Raw genomic sequence first — 15517 nt, forward strand, 5'->3', positions numbered from 1 at the left:
GTCTAGAGCGCCCCCTATAATAGCAGTCTGGCTGTGTAGTCCAGACCCCCCCTGTATAACAGCAGTCTGGTTGTGTAGTCTAGAGCACACCCTATAATAGCAGTCTGGCTGTGTGGTCTTGATCCCCCCTGTATAACAGCAGTCTGGTTGTGTAGTCTAGAGCGCCCCCTATTATAGCAGTCTGGCTGTGTGGTCTGGATCCCCCTATATAACAGCAGTCTGGTTGTGTAGTCTAGAGCATCCCCTATAATAGCAGTCTGGCTGTGTAGTCCGGACCCCCCTATATAACAGCAGTCTAGTTGTGTAGTGTAGAGCGTCCCCTATAATAGCAGTCTGGCTGTGTAGTTTGGAGCTCCCCCATAACAGCAGTTTGGTTGTGTAGTCTAGAGCGCCCCCTATAATAGCAGTCTGGCTGTGTAGTCTGGAGCTCCCCCATAACAGCAGTCTGGTTGTGTAGTCTAGAGCGCCCCCTATAATAGCAGTCTGGCTGTATAGTCTGGAGCTCCTCCATAAGAGCAGTTTGGTTGTGTAGTCTAGAGCGCCCCCTATAATAGCAGTCTGGCTGTGTAGTCTGGACCCCCCTGTATAACAGCAGTCTGGCTGTGTAGTCAGGAGCTCCCCCATAACAGCAGTCTCGATTTGTAGTTTAGAGCCCCCTATAACAACAATTTGGATGTATAGTTTACGTTACCACCTTTTAGTCTGGAGGCCCCCTATATTGGCAGTCTGTGCAGTCTGGAGCTCCCTCTCTAGAACAGTCGAGCTGAGTAGTGTGCACTGCCCAATAAGTGTCTACTAAGATATATCTCCTATGCAGAACAAGGACTGCTGCTAATGTCAGGCTCCAGGCAGCAGTCTGCAAACTGTAACAAAAACGCTTAGGGGGAGATTTATCAAAACCTGTCCAGAGGAGAAGATACTGAGTTGCCCATAGCAACCAATCAAATCACTTCTTTCATGTTTCAGAGGCCTTTTTAAGAAATGAAGGGATCTGCTATGGGCAACTCAGCAACTTTTCCTCTGGACAGGTTTTGATAAATCTCCCCCTTAACCTTTCACAGCCCGGGGCTGACTTCTTTTAACACTTCTCCTCAGATGAAGATGTTGTGGGCAAAGAGAACTTAAAATTAACAGTGAACTGACAGTAAGTACCCAGCCATTTTCCATTGAAGGTCCAACCACTTTATACACTCAACATTAAAATTGGAACACTAAAAAGGACAGGCGGTCAGGTTTTGCAAATTAAGGTAGTGGCAAGTGTCATCTGCAAAGTATTAGATGTTCAAGCACCTAGCTCCAATCTGTGCCATGTATAAAAGTCACATGAAACCTCAGAATAAGTCAGATTAAAGAGGTACTTCGGTGGAATTTTTTTTTTTTTAAATCAACTGGTGCCAGAAAGTTAAACAGATTTGTAAATTATTTCTATTTAAAAATCTTAATCCTTCCAGTACTTATTAGCTGCTGTATTCTCCAGAGGAAGTTCCTTTCTTTTTGAATTTCTTTTCTGTCTGACCACAGTGCTCTCTGCTGACACCTCTGTCCGTGAAAGGAACTGTCCGGAGCAGGAGCAAATTCCCATAGAAAACCTCTCCTGCAGTTCCTAAAATGTACAGAGGTGTCAGTAGAGAGCACTGTGATCAGACAGAAAATAAATTAAAAAAGAAAAAAACTTCCTGTGGAGCATACAGCAATTTATAACTACTGGGATTAAGATTTTTTAATAGAAGTAATTTACAAATCTGCTAAACTTTCAGGCACCAGTTGATTTAAAAAAAATTTGAATGGAATACCCCTTTAAGTCAGTGCAGTATGATTGTGTGATGCCTCCTGTTCACCGACGTGCTCATTCTGACCACTCATCGCAAACTGAGAGGGACAGAATCCTTGACCTAGGAGACCTTGGCTTATCACTCTAGCAAATCGCTGCGCGTGTAGGCCAAGATGTCAGCACTGATCAACATTGCCTGCGCAGTGATCTGTTCTGTACTGTGAGGGAAATTGGATATCACATACCAAGCCTAAGTGATCCATTGACCTCAGGCCACTGCTCTTAAAGGCTATCATGGTGCACAGTAAGACATGAATGGAGTCTGGAATGGAGGTCTATCCTCTTCAGCCGTGAGTTCTGTATTTGTCTCAAGTGCAATGATAGCCGGAGATTGATTTGGAGACAACGTTGGCAACACCATGAAGAGGCCTTCACGAGGGAACATCAAACCAATCCTACTTGCGGAATTATGGTGGGGGATGGCATTATATACAGTAGCCAGACCTCCCCAGTCTTTATTCCAGGTAAACTAACAGCTCGGCTACACTGATGATGCCTATGTGGTCTATCTTCCTCTCCCTACACATTCAGCCTGGGTCTTTCTTCTCTGCATTGAGACAGCCTGGTTATTTTTGTGTGTAGATTTACGCTGCACCTAAGGCAATTTTTTGCGCCTTTTTGATTTACACAAGTGTGTACAGACCAGCTGTTGAGGTTAGTCTTATGCAGAGGTAATGAATTTATCAACTGAGGCTTTTTGTGAAAAGACACAAAAAAGGCACAAAGTCACTGAAAAGTCTACACCAGCCTAGACTTAGCGTAGCTTTTTGGTGTATGTGAAGATTGAAATTTCAGAAAATGTGTATCCTCCACAAAATTTATCAAATGCCCTTCGACCATTTAATAAATTTGGCGGAGACATGCAAAAAGGCACACAAAAAAAAAAGAACTAAAAAATGAACTACATCACACATATCTTAGTAAATGCCCCCCAATGTTCAGCTTTTTTCAATTTTTTTTCCTCTCCCGTTTATGTCAGTGGGCTGCGTCTGGTATTGAAGCTGAGCTCTATTAAGTGAAAGGAGATTAAAAAAGCAATATAAGATATATAGCTCTTGGACAGACATGTTTTTGAAATATATTTAAAAAAAATAAGACCTTAAAAGGGGTGCTCCAGGGAAGTTAGGAAAAATTAAAATGCTCCAAAGCCACCACAATAACTGTTCTGTGTCCCCTGTAGTTATTCATGTGATTTTGCCAGCCCAGACTACAACTCCCAGCAGTCAGTGCTGCTTTGTGTAATGACTGCCAGACAATTGCTTTTACTATCTGTGTGCATGCTGTGTTGTTGTACACTGCACGTCTTTTCTTTCAAACTATTCTCCCCCCTCGCAAGCAATAAATCATGCTATGCTCTGAATGGCAGCAGTCAGTGATTAGATTAACAGCAGGCAAAGAGCAGCGTTATGTGCTGAGGAGACTGGGCTGTTTTTCTCCTGGTAATATCCTCACACAGAGAGTATAGGGGTAAGGGAGGTGTGGTTGTGAAGCCAGAGCACAAAACAGAAATCACATGGTGGGGTCTTTGTAAGGGTTTTACACAAAGACAATGTGGATCAGATTATAACATCTTTCTCTCACTTCCTGAGGCAGACCTACGCCAGCATTGATCAACAACCCAGGACACACAGGAACCCCACAAGTGCAATCTTGCATCTGACCCACCCCAGAAATTGCACTGTATGTTTGGACCTGAGGAAGGCACTCTCTGTGTGCCGAAACATGTCGTCCATTGCTTCAAATAAAAAATATTTATTGTCCTGTGCTGGCTAGAGTCTTCCTATTTGTGATCACGTTTGTGTGCAGCGCCTCTAAGACCGTATTTTCTCCATTTTATCACGTATTCCGGCATGTAAGTGACAGCTGAGAGAGAGAAACTGCTCTATGTATAGCTAATGAATGATATTTAGACAAATAAATAGGTTGGTGTGAGGGAAAGGATGGGCTATGGGTTTAGTTTCCCAGAGTTCCCCTTTAAACATGTCACTGTAATGTAGAAACAACAATTCCTACTTAAAAAGGATAAAATGGAAGATCTTACATGTCATGATATGATATAGAGCCATTATGCACGCGAAACGTGTGAGTCTGATTTTATCCTGTGAGAATAGTTTGTGTTGTTTCCTATAATGAACCTTTCATGCTATATACTTATGCCCCTACAATCTAGCGCCATCTGCCAGTTTCATTCAGCTGCCAGTATAGGGCAGCGCTTATACAGAATGCTCAGCTATCCGGCTAAGCAAAGAATTAGAGGGGAATTGCTTGATAAATTCCCCTCTAAATATTTTATTTAAACTGACAACACACTGTATGTCCCCCCCCCCCCACCCCCTGTAGTTAGGCCCTCAGCACTGTATGTCCCCCCTCACCTGTAGTTAGGTCCTCATACTGTATTTCCCCGATTCTGTGGTTAGGCCCCTTTTACTGTATGTTCTCCCCTCTGTAGTTAGGCCCTCCATACTGTATGTCCCTTATTCCTCTGTAGATAGCCCCTCATACTGCATGTTTTCTCCATCAGCCTCTGTAATTAGGCCCTCCATACTGCAAGTCCCCATCACCCCTCTGTAGTTAGGCCCTCTACACTGTAAGGGAGTTTTATCAAAACCTCTGCAGAGGAAGAGTGGTGCAGTTGCCCATAGCAACCAATCAGATCGCTTCTTTCATTTTGCAGAGGCCTTGTCAATAATGAAAGAAGAGATCTGATTGGTTGCTATGGGCAACTTTTCCTCTGGACAGGTTTTGGTAAATCTCCCCCTGTATGTTTACCCTCTCCCTCTGTTGTTAGGTCCCTCATACTGTATGTTCTCCCCTTCCTCTCTGTAGATAGGCCCCCTCTACTGTATGCCCCCTCACCCCTCTGTACTTAGGCCCTCATACTGTATGCCCCCTCACCCCTCTGTACTTAGGCCCTCATACTGTATGTGCCCATCACCCCTCTGTACTTAGGTCCTCATACTGTATGTGCCCATCACCCCTCTGTAGTTAGGCCCTCATACTGTATGTGCCCATCACCCCTCTGTACTTAGGCCCTCATACTGTATGTACCCATCACCCCTCTGTAGTTAGGCCCTCATACTGTATGTACCCATCACCCCTCTGTAGTTAGGCCCTCATACTGTATGTACCCATCACCCCTCTGTACTTAGGCCCTCATACTGTATGTGCCCATCACCCCTCTGTACTTAGGCCCTCATACTGTATGTACCCATCACCCCTCTGTACTTAGGCCCTCATACTGTATGTACCCATCACCCCTCTGTACTTAGGCCCTCATACTGTATGTGCCCATCACCCCTCTGTACTTAGGCCATCATACTGTATGTACCCATCACCCCTCTGTACTTAGGCCCTCATACTGTATGTGCCCATCACCCCTCTGTAGTTAGGCCCTCATACTGTATGTACCCATCACCCCTCTGTACTTAGGCCCTCATACTGTATGTACCCATCACCCCTCTGTACTTAGGCCCTCATACTGTATGTACCCATCACCCCTCTGTACTTAGGCCCTCATACTGTATGTACCCATCACCCCTCTGTACTTAGGCCATCATACTGTATGTACCCATCACCCCTCTGTAGTTAGGCCCTCATACTGTATGTACCCATCACCCCTCTGTACTTAGGCCCTCATACTGTATGTACCCATCACCCCTCTGTACTTAGGCCCTCATACTGTATGTACCCATCACCCCTCTGTACTTAGGCCCTCATACTGTATGTACCCATCACCCCTCTGTACTTAGGTCCTCATACTGTATGTACCCATCACCCCTCTGTACTTAGGCCCTCATACTGTATGTGCCCATCACCCCTCTGTACTTAGGCCCTCATACTGTATGTACCCATCACCCCTCTGTACTTAGGCCCTCATACTGTATGTACCCATCACCCCTCTGTACTTAGGCCCTCATACTGTATGTACCCATCACCCCTCTGTAGTTAGGCCCTCATACTGTATGTACCCATCACCCCTCTGTACTTAGGCCCTCATACTGTATGTACCCATCACCCCTCTGTACTTAGGCCCTCATACTGTATGTGCCCATCACCCCTCTGTACTTAGGCCCTCATACTGTATGTACCCATCACCCCTCTGTACTTAGGCCCTCATACTGTATGTACCCATCACCCCTCTGTACTTAGGCCCTCATACTGTATGTACCCATCACCCCTCTGTACTTAGGCCCTCATACTGTATGTACCCATCACCCCTCTGTACTTAGGCCATCATACTGTATGTACCCATCACCCCTCTGTAGTTAGGCCCTCATACTGTATGTACCCATCACCCCTCTGTAGTTAGGCCCTCATACTGTATGTACCCCTCACCCCTCTGTACTTAGGCCCTCATACTGTATGTACCCATCACCCCTCTGTAGTTAGGCCCTCATACTGTATGTACCCATCACCCCTCTGTATTTACTCCCTCATACTGTATGCCCCCCCCCCCCCCAAACCCCTCTCTAGATAATCCCTCATACTGTATGTCCCCATCACGTCTTTGTCATAGAGACATATCAAATGCTGTTAGGGACAGAAAAGGGTCCGTAGACAACCATATTCCAGCATCCTATGGTGCAATGTAATGGTTGTGCTAATACGTTTTGTCCATCCGGCTCTGTTTGGTCCTTTATATCTGCCCCATCATAACACGGCTCTGTCTGTACTATACGGTAAAGCACCTCCATAAAACAAAAAACATTAAAATTAGCTTGAGGCTAAACGCTCTCTTCCCCAGGTCACTACCATAAAGGTCAATGAGCATCGAAGAGAAACACTTCTTTACTAGACGCCATATCATGTGTGTCCAAGAAATAATGGGAATCCAAATATTTAGCATAACAGACATGTCCGGGGAGCTGCCAGTGCTGCATTTCGCTTTTTACAACCCTAACATATCACTGCTGGAAGATGTCCCTTTGTGCATATGAAATATGTCGTATCATTACAATATGACGCAGGATTTCATGTAAATAATTTGAAGAAAAACATTTCTCTATGCTAAAAGCCTAAATAAAGAGAAGCCCCCCCCCCGCTCTGTCGAGTGCCCTCAAGCATAGCCATAATCTTATTTCACTAATGCAATGTCTGTCATTTATTCTATCCTTCATATCTCCAATCAATTAACTTACCAAGGACTTCATCACCTTGTGTCGCTTCGCTCTTTATGGCCATTCTGCCCTCCATCATTTCCATCTGCTAACATGCATTATTTTGTAGCAGTTTGGGTAGATTTTCTTTATACGGCAGCATTCTCCACATGGAATTGGTTGGAGCGCACGCTGAAAACATTTTGTAGATATCCTACTGTACAACCTGTCAAATGGGCACTGTCAGAACCAAAAACTTCATACAGTGACCCCTCGACCTACGATGGCCCCGACATACGATAATTTCAACATGCGATGGCCTATCAGAGGCCATTGCATGTTGAAGGGGGCATCAACATACGATGTCGGGGCCATCGCATAAATGGCTATCCGGCAGCGCAGACTGCTTCAGCTGCCACCGGATAGCTGTTTACGGTGCCTCGTGTGGTCCGCTGATGATCACTTACCTGTCCTCGGGGCTCCGGCGCGTCCTCTTCGGGATCCCCTGCATCGTCGGCGCTCTCCATCGTCGTCACCACGTTGCTGCGCACGCCGTCCCGTCATCCAATAGGAGCGGCGTGCGTAGCGACGTGATGGCGGCGACGGAGAGCGAGGATGCCGGGGAAGAAGAGGCCTTACCGGAGCGGCGGGGACACCTCGGGGAAGCGGCGACAGCGATGGGCGGCGACATCTCGGGCAGCGGTGACGATCGGTGACGGTCCGGAGCAGCGGGAAAAGGTGAGTACAACTTCCTCTAACAGTGGTCTACAACCTGCGGACCTCCAGATGTTGCAAAACTACAACACCCAGCATGCCCGGACAGCCGTTGGCTGTCCGGCCATGCTGGGTGTTGTAGTTTTGCAACATCTGGAGGTCCGCAGGTTGTAGACCACTGTCCTATACTTTACATTGCACGGATCCCTCAACATACGATGGTTTCAACAAACGATGGTCCATTTGGAACGGATTACCATCATATGTTGAGGGACCACTGTATATGTTGTACATCTCGGCAAAACATTAATCTTTCTAATATACTTCATAACAAATGTTGTATCTCGTTTTTATCAAAATCATGGCTTATGAAAAAATGACCACAAGGGGTCCCCATATCATCAAGAACATAATCCTGTCCGACTGCAGCATCATCTTGGTCCCAGATGAAGAACAGGCTGGGACAGAGTCCATAAAGTGAGGGCGGCACTAGCACTCCTCTGTGTTCACTCCTGTCCTATCAGACTGCAGCATGAAAACAGAGAGGAGGTTACAGAGTAGTCTGTATTGATTGGATGAAGAGACCCAACACAGCACAGCAGACTAAGGGAGGAAGTGAATGCATATAACATATAAAAGCATTATTTTTTTTCCTGATATGACAAGTACACTTTAAAGGGGTTTTCCAAGCAAATGATAAAATTAGATTGGGGCAGAGGATGGTAGAACAAACCTATACTGACTTAATCCCCAGTCCAGTGCACTGCTGTTTGGAGTTTCAAGTGGAAGTGCCATGATGACACTGTCGTACAGGAGATGCTGCAACCATCACTGGACTCACTGGTGCTTAAAGGAGTACTCAGTTACTCAGCATTTGGAACAAACTGTTCCGAACGCTGGAGCCGGCAGCTCGTGACATCATAGCCCTGCCCCCTCATGATGTTACACCCCACCCCTTCAATGGAAGTCTATGGGAGGGGGCCTGACAGCCATCATGCCCCCCGACCATAGACTTGCATTGAGGGGGTGGAACATGACATCATGAGGGGGCGGGGCTATGATGTCACGAGTTTGGAACAGTTTGTTCCAAAAGCTGAGCAGCGGAGTACCCCTTCAAGTGTAAGGTCAAAGCCACAGGCTAACATGATGGGGCAGGTACTGTGTTGTGACACACCTGCTTGCCGTGGTCAATGTACACACGATGTTGGGGCAACATTGTGCATACACTGTCCGCCACATTGGGGCATGCTGTACCCTTGATGCTGGGTGAGAAGCTATTAGGATTGGAAGCAACCAAACAATGAGCTGCCAGGGAACAGTAGAAGGGAATACCTTTTCAGCTCTGTGGATAACCTCTTTTAAAGAGGAAGTGTCTGATTAGCGAAGAGTCCACTGGGACCCCCTCCAATCATAATGGTTCCCCCGTTTGAATTGACCACTGGTTGAGTATGGGCACTGCTGCTACATTCAACCTCTGTAGGACTGTCAGAGATAGCTGAGCATTGTACTTGTTTATCTTCAGCAGTACACATACTCCTCGTTCCATTTCAAACAGGGGCGCAGGGAACCAATATAAATTAATGGGGGTCCCAGCATTGAAAACCTACCCCCCTACTTATCATTTATCCTGTCTTTACAAGGGACTGGGGAAGCGTTTAGGATACACATAGATCTGGGCAGTCAAAATAAACAGTCCAACTTGTGGGCACTAATATCAGCGCTATGGTGTTTATGGGTACGTTCACACGCACAGATTTTTTAGCGGGTTTTCCGCTGCGTATTTGAAAGTGGGTGGGCTCTTCTCGGCTGTCCGCAGCAGATTTTTTGCGGCGGAATTTAGGCTGCGGAAAATTCGCCACAGTCCCTACTGACTTCATTGGGGCTTGCGGCGGATTTTCCGCAGTGTACATTCCGCCACGGAAAATCTGCTGCGGACAGCCGAGAAGAGCCCGCCCACTTTCAAATACGCAGCGGAAAACCGGCTAAAGAATCTGCACGTGTGAACGTACCCTAAGGTTGGACATTTACTTTAAAAAGGGGTTGTCCAATGTTTTTTAATCAACTGGTGCCAGAAAGTTAAACAGATATGTAAATTACTTCTATTAAACATTCCAGTACTTTTTAGGGGCTGTATACTACAGAGGAAATGTTTATCTTTTTGGATTTCTCTTATGTCACAACCACAGTGCTCTCTGCTGACCTCTGCTGTCCATTTTATGAACTGTCCAGAGCAGCATATGTTTCCTATGGGGATTTTCTCCTGCTCTGGACAGTTCCTAAAATGAACAGCAGAGGTCAGCAGAGAGCACTGTGGTCGTGACATAAGAGAAATCCAAAAAGATAAACATTTCCTCTGTAGTATACAGCCCCTAAAAAGTACTGGAAGGATTAAGATTTTTTAATAGAAGCAAGTTACTAATCTGTTGATTAAAAAAAAAAAAAAAAAAAAAAAGTTTTCCACGGTAGTACCCCTTTAATGTCTGTTGTAACTCTATTTCCCTGCCTGGTAAAGTTGGCTGAATTCCTAGCTAGAGTGTTCTAATCAAACAGAAAGTTGGGCATCAGTTTGCATCAAAAGCATAAGGAAAGCATGAAAGACCACAGAAAAGTAGTAACATAACGTTATTTATTAATATATGTTCATTTATTACACAGTTGAAAATAGTTTTAAAGGGGTATTTTAAGAAAGTACCAGCGTGATCTCCGGGCCGTGTTCGTGACTTCACACCACGCCCCCTACATTCATGTCTATGGGAAGGGGTGTGACGGCTACTATGTAGCCGTCACACCTCCTCCCATAGACATGAATGTAGGGGGCGTGGTGGCTGTAGTCGCCAGTCATCCACCACGGAGTGGAGTTCGCTTCGTGCACCAGATGACAGGGGTGCTGCAGCGGAGATCGCAGGGGTTCCTATCTGCGAAACCCCCGCAATTACACATCTTATCCCCTATCTCTTTTGGATAGGGGATAAGATGTTTTCCTGCAGAGTACCCCTTTAACTGTCTCTTTTAAGGCTTTTTTTTTGGTTTCTTTTTAGGGGTGGCTGCAGTTGTTCTCTATGCTGTGTTGTCCAGATCCACATAGTGACCTCTGTAAGGTTTTCCTAATTGTGTTACGTCCTCCAGACTGAAGACGCTAACAAATAAGTCTGGAATAAAGCTACGGCATGTCCGGGCGATTAAACATGGACTTGGAGTCCTCTGCCTAAATGAAATTTACATTGATATGAATAATATGAAGTATGATTCATTACCAGCGCATATGTACAGACTGTTATTAGCGGAAGGGAAGGTGCCTTTGTCAACTCTCAGACAGCAATAACCTCATCGCAATCTCCTTCATAAGATGTCCTTACAAGGAAAATATAATCATTTTACTACTTTACTGTACATTTCATCTACAGAACCAATTCCTGTGCCTAGACTGGATACAATACAGGTTTTAAAGGGGTATTCCAGGAAAAAAAAACTTATTTTTTTATATATACAGTGGTCAATCAAGTTACAATATTAAAGGGGTTATCCAGGAAAAAACTTCTTATATATATATATATATATATATATATATATATATATATATATATATATATCTCAACTGGTTCCAGAAAGTTAAACAGATTTGTAAATTACTTCCATTAAAATTTTTTAATCCTTTCAGTACTTATGAGCTTCTGAAGTTAAGGTTGTTCTTTTCTGTCTAAGTGGTCTCTGATGACACGTGTCTCGGGAAACGCCAGGTTTAGAAGCAAATCCCCATAGCAAACCTCTTCTAAACTGGGCGGTTCCCGAGACAGGTGTCATCAGAGATTACTTAGACAGAAAAGAACAACCTTAACTTCAGAAGCTCATAAGTACTGAAAGGATTAAGATTTTTTAATAAAAGTAATTTACAAATCTGTTTAACTTTCTGGAGCCAGTTGATATATATATATATAAAAAAAAAAAGTTTTTTCCTGGATAACCCCTTTAATTGGTTCCAGGACGACCATTGTATGTTGAAACCAGAACTCTATGGAAACCTGGTAATTGGTTCTAAAGGCACCAAAATGTCATCCAAAAAATAGGAAAAAGTGAGAATTAAGGAAAAATAAGTAGATAACTAATATAGATAAAGCAAATCCTTACATATAAAAGTAAGAAATATCTGCTGGGAGCTGTAAATCACTGTCTATGTCAGTGTTTCCCAAGCAGGGAGCCTCCAGCTGTTGCAAAACTACAACTTCCGGCTGTCCGGGCATGCTGGGAGTTGTAGTTTTGCAACAGCGGGGGGGGCACCCTGCTTGGGAAACACTGGTCTATGTAGAGGACAGGAGCTTCTTCAGGGTCCTGTACAGTACACGTAGTGTACTAAAAAAGTAACATGGAGTCGCCCTCACCTGGTGTCCAAAGGAGCAGGTAACCCTGGGACAGGTAAAGTGTACAGAACATGTAATACCTCTCTGTACTGTAGGGGGGACATCAGTCAGTGCATACGCTTCAGTAATACAGGGGTTTTACCAGTGAATGCCCATTCTGATTGGTCGGTTCTTCCGGCGATTGACACGTTTCGCAGATCTCGACTGTCCGTAGCATTGTATGTTGAGTCTGGTTTTAACTTATAATGGTCCAGAAAAGACCATTGTATGTTGAAACTATTGCATGTTGAGGCCATTGTAAGTTGAGGGATCACTGTATATATATCTACTGGCTCCAGAAAGTTAAACAGATTTTGTAAATTACTTCTATTAAAAAATCTTAATCCTTCCAATAATTATCAGCTGCTGAAGTTGAGTTGTTCTTTTCTGTCTGGCAACAGTGCTCTCTGCTGACACCTCTGCTGGTCTCGGGAACTGCACAGAGTAGAAGTGATTTTCTATGGGGATTTGCTTCTACTCTGGACAGCTCCCGAGACACGTGTCATCAGAGAGCACTTAGACAGAAAATAACAACTCAACTTCTGCAGCTCATAAGTACTGAAAGGATTAATATTTTTTTATAGAAGTAAATCACAAATCTGTTTAACTTTCTGGAGCCAGTTGATATATATACAGTATATTAAAAAAAAAATTCCTGGATAACCCCTTTAAGCTGTAAATAAATTTGTTTAAATCCACTGCTGACAACCAGAATTTTTCGGATATGGTGAGAAAATGAAAAAGTAAATTAGAAAGTTTTGAGGAGCAGAAGTGGAAATCAATGTTTTTAAAATCAACTGGTGCCAGAAAGTTAAATAGATTTGTAAATTACTGTGATTAAAAAATCTTAATCCTTACAGTACCTATCAGCTGCTGTATACTAACAGAGGAAGTTATTTTCTTTTTGAATTTCGTTTGTCTGACCACAGTGCTCTCTGCTGACACCTCTGTCCATGTCAGGAACTATCAAGAGCAGAAGCAAATTCCCATAGCAAACCTATGCTGCTCTGGACAGTTCCTGACATGGACAGAGGTGTCAGCAGAGAGCACTGTGGTCAGACAAGCAAAATTCAAAAAGAAAAGAACTTCCTCTGTAGTATACAGCAGCTGATAAGTACTGGAAGGATTACGATTTTTAAATTGAAGTAATTTATAAATCTGTTTAACTTTCTGGCACCAGTTGATTTAAAAAACCAATCAGATCGTTTCTTTTATTTTGCAGAGGCCTTGTTAAAAATGAAAGCAGCGAGCTGATTGGTTGCTATGGGCAACTTTTCCTCTAGATAGTTTTTGATAAATCTCCCCCCTAATGTTCTGTATCAGAAAAATAAAGTTTCAACCACTATAAAGATAAATTAGGAAATGATATCTTTCCCTCACAGTAATTGTTTTTTTATCCTTGCATTCTGGAGCCATAACTCTTTTTTACTTTACCATTGACAAAGCTGTATAATGGCTTTTTTTTTAAAGTTTTTTTTTTTTTTTTTGCAAGACAAGTTGTACTTTTAGGCTGAGTTTACACTTTGGAATTTCCGAGAGTGCAGCAATGTCTTCTTTTGGTGGCGGAACGTCCGTTGCTGAAATTTCGTAGTCTGCACTGAGCAGCTGAATCCTATTGGCAGCAATGGGATTCTGCTGCACCAGAATTTCTGACCGAAATTCCTAAGCAGAATTACGGTCAGAAATTCTGTAGTGTGACCCTATCTTTAATACCATATATATATATATATATATATATATATATATATATATATATATTTTTTTTTTTTAACCATATAATGTTTTGGAAAACATACATTACGTGAACCTCATTTTGCAGGTAAGTACCACGGCAGTGATACCAAATTTATAAACGCTAGTCTGTTAGGTTTTAAATTTTTAATAAAACAAATAATAATTAGCATTGACATATTTTGACCTCTTTTAACTAACCTGTGTCGGAGTGGCCTAGCTTGCTATGTGAGCCGACTTGTGGACCGGAGCTCCGACCAGCCTTCCTGCTTTTATCCTGGGCATGCTGCCTTTTTCTTGGCTATTTTGTCTCAATATGGCTGACTCTGCCTCTACCAATGCTGTGCTTTCCGATGACCAACAGAGCTGCAGAGCTTTGTCAGGGTCACAGACCACAGTGGTATTGAGGATTCACCTTCCGACAACTGGAATGATATTGGGAGGTAAACACTGACCAGATGGAGGCAGAGGTCGGGACTGCCAAGTGCTTTTGCATGCTTCACCACTGACAGGAAGTTGTGTAGTCCTCTCATTGCCAGTGTGGTGGTGTCTCAGGAGCCCTCTGACTCCTACCTCTTGTCACGATGCCGGCTGGCAGGTAGTGGACCCTCTGTGCCAGAGAGGAATTGGCGTGGACCGTGCTAGTGGACCGGTTCTAAGCCACTACTGGTTTTCACCAGAGCCCGCCGCAAAGCGGGATGGTCTTGCTGCGGCGGTAGTGACCAGGTCGTATCCACTAGCAACGGCTCACCTCTCTGGCTGCTGAAGATAGGCGCGGTACAAGGGAGTAGGCAGAAGCAAGGTCGGACGTAGCAGAAGGTCGGGGCAGGCAGCAAGGATCGTAGTCAGGGGCAACGGCAGAAGGTCTGGAAACACTGGCAAGGGACACACAAGGAACGCTTTCACTGGCACTAAGGCAACAAGATCCGGCAAGGGAGTGCAAGGGAAGTGAGGTAATATAGGGAGTGCACAGGTGATAACTCTAATTGGAACCACTGCGCCAATCAGCGGCGCAGTGGCCCTTTAAATCGCAGAGACCCGGCGCGCGCGCGCCCTAGGGAGCGGGGCCGCGCGCGCCGGGACAGAACAGACGGGGAGCGAGTCAGGTAGGAGAGCCGGGGTGCGCATCGCGAGCGGGCGCTACCCGCATCGCGAATCGCATCCCGGCTAGCAGCAGGATCGCAGCGCCCCGGGTCAGAGGACGTGACCGGGGCGCTGCAGCGGAGGAGGTGAAGCGAGCGCTCCGGGGAGGAGCGGGGACCCGGAGCGCTCGGCGTAACAGTACCCCCCCCCTTGGGTCTCCCCCTCTTCTTGGAGCCTGAGAACCTGAGGAGCAGACTTTTGTCAAGGATGTTGTCCTCAGGTTCCCAGGATCTCTCTTCAGGACCACAACCCTCCCAGTCTACTAAAAAAAAATTTTTTCCTCTGACCTTTTTGGCAGCCAAAATCTCCTTGACCGAGAAGACGTCCGAGGAGCCGGAAACAGGAGTGGGAGGAACAGATTTGGGAGAAAAACGGTTGAGGATGAGTGGTTTGAGAAGAGAGACGTGAAAGGCATTAGGGATACGAAGAGAAGGAGGAAGAAGAAGTTTATAAGAGACAGGATTAATTTGACACAGAATTTTGAAAGGACCAAGATAGCGTGGTCCCAACTTGTAGCTAGGGACACGGAAGCGGACATATTTAGCGGAGAGCCATACCTTGTCTCCAGGGGAAAAAACGGGGGGAGCTCTTCTTTTCTTATCCGCGAA

The sequence above is a fragment of the Hyla sarda genome, chromosome 5 (genome assembly GCF_029499605.1).
Source record: "Hyla sarda isolate aHylSar1 chromosome 5, aHylSar1.hap1, whole genome shotgun sequence".
NCBI lineage: Eukaryota > Metazoa > Chordata > Amphibia > Anura > Hylidae > Hyla > Hyla sarda.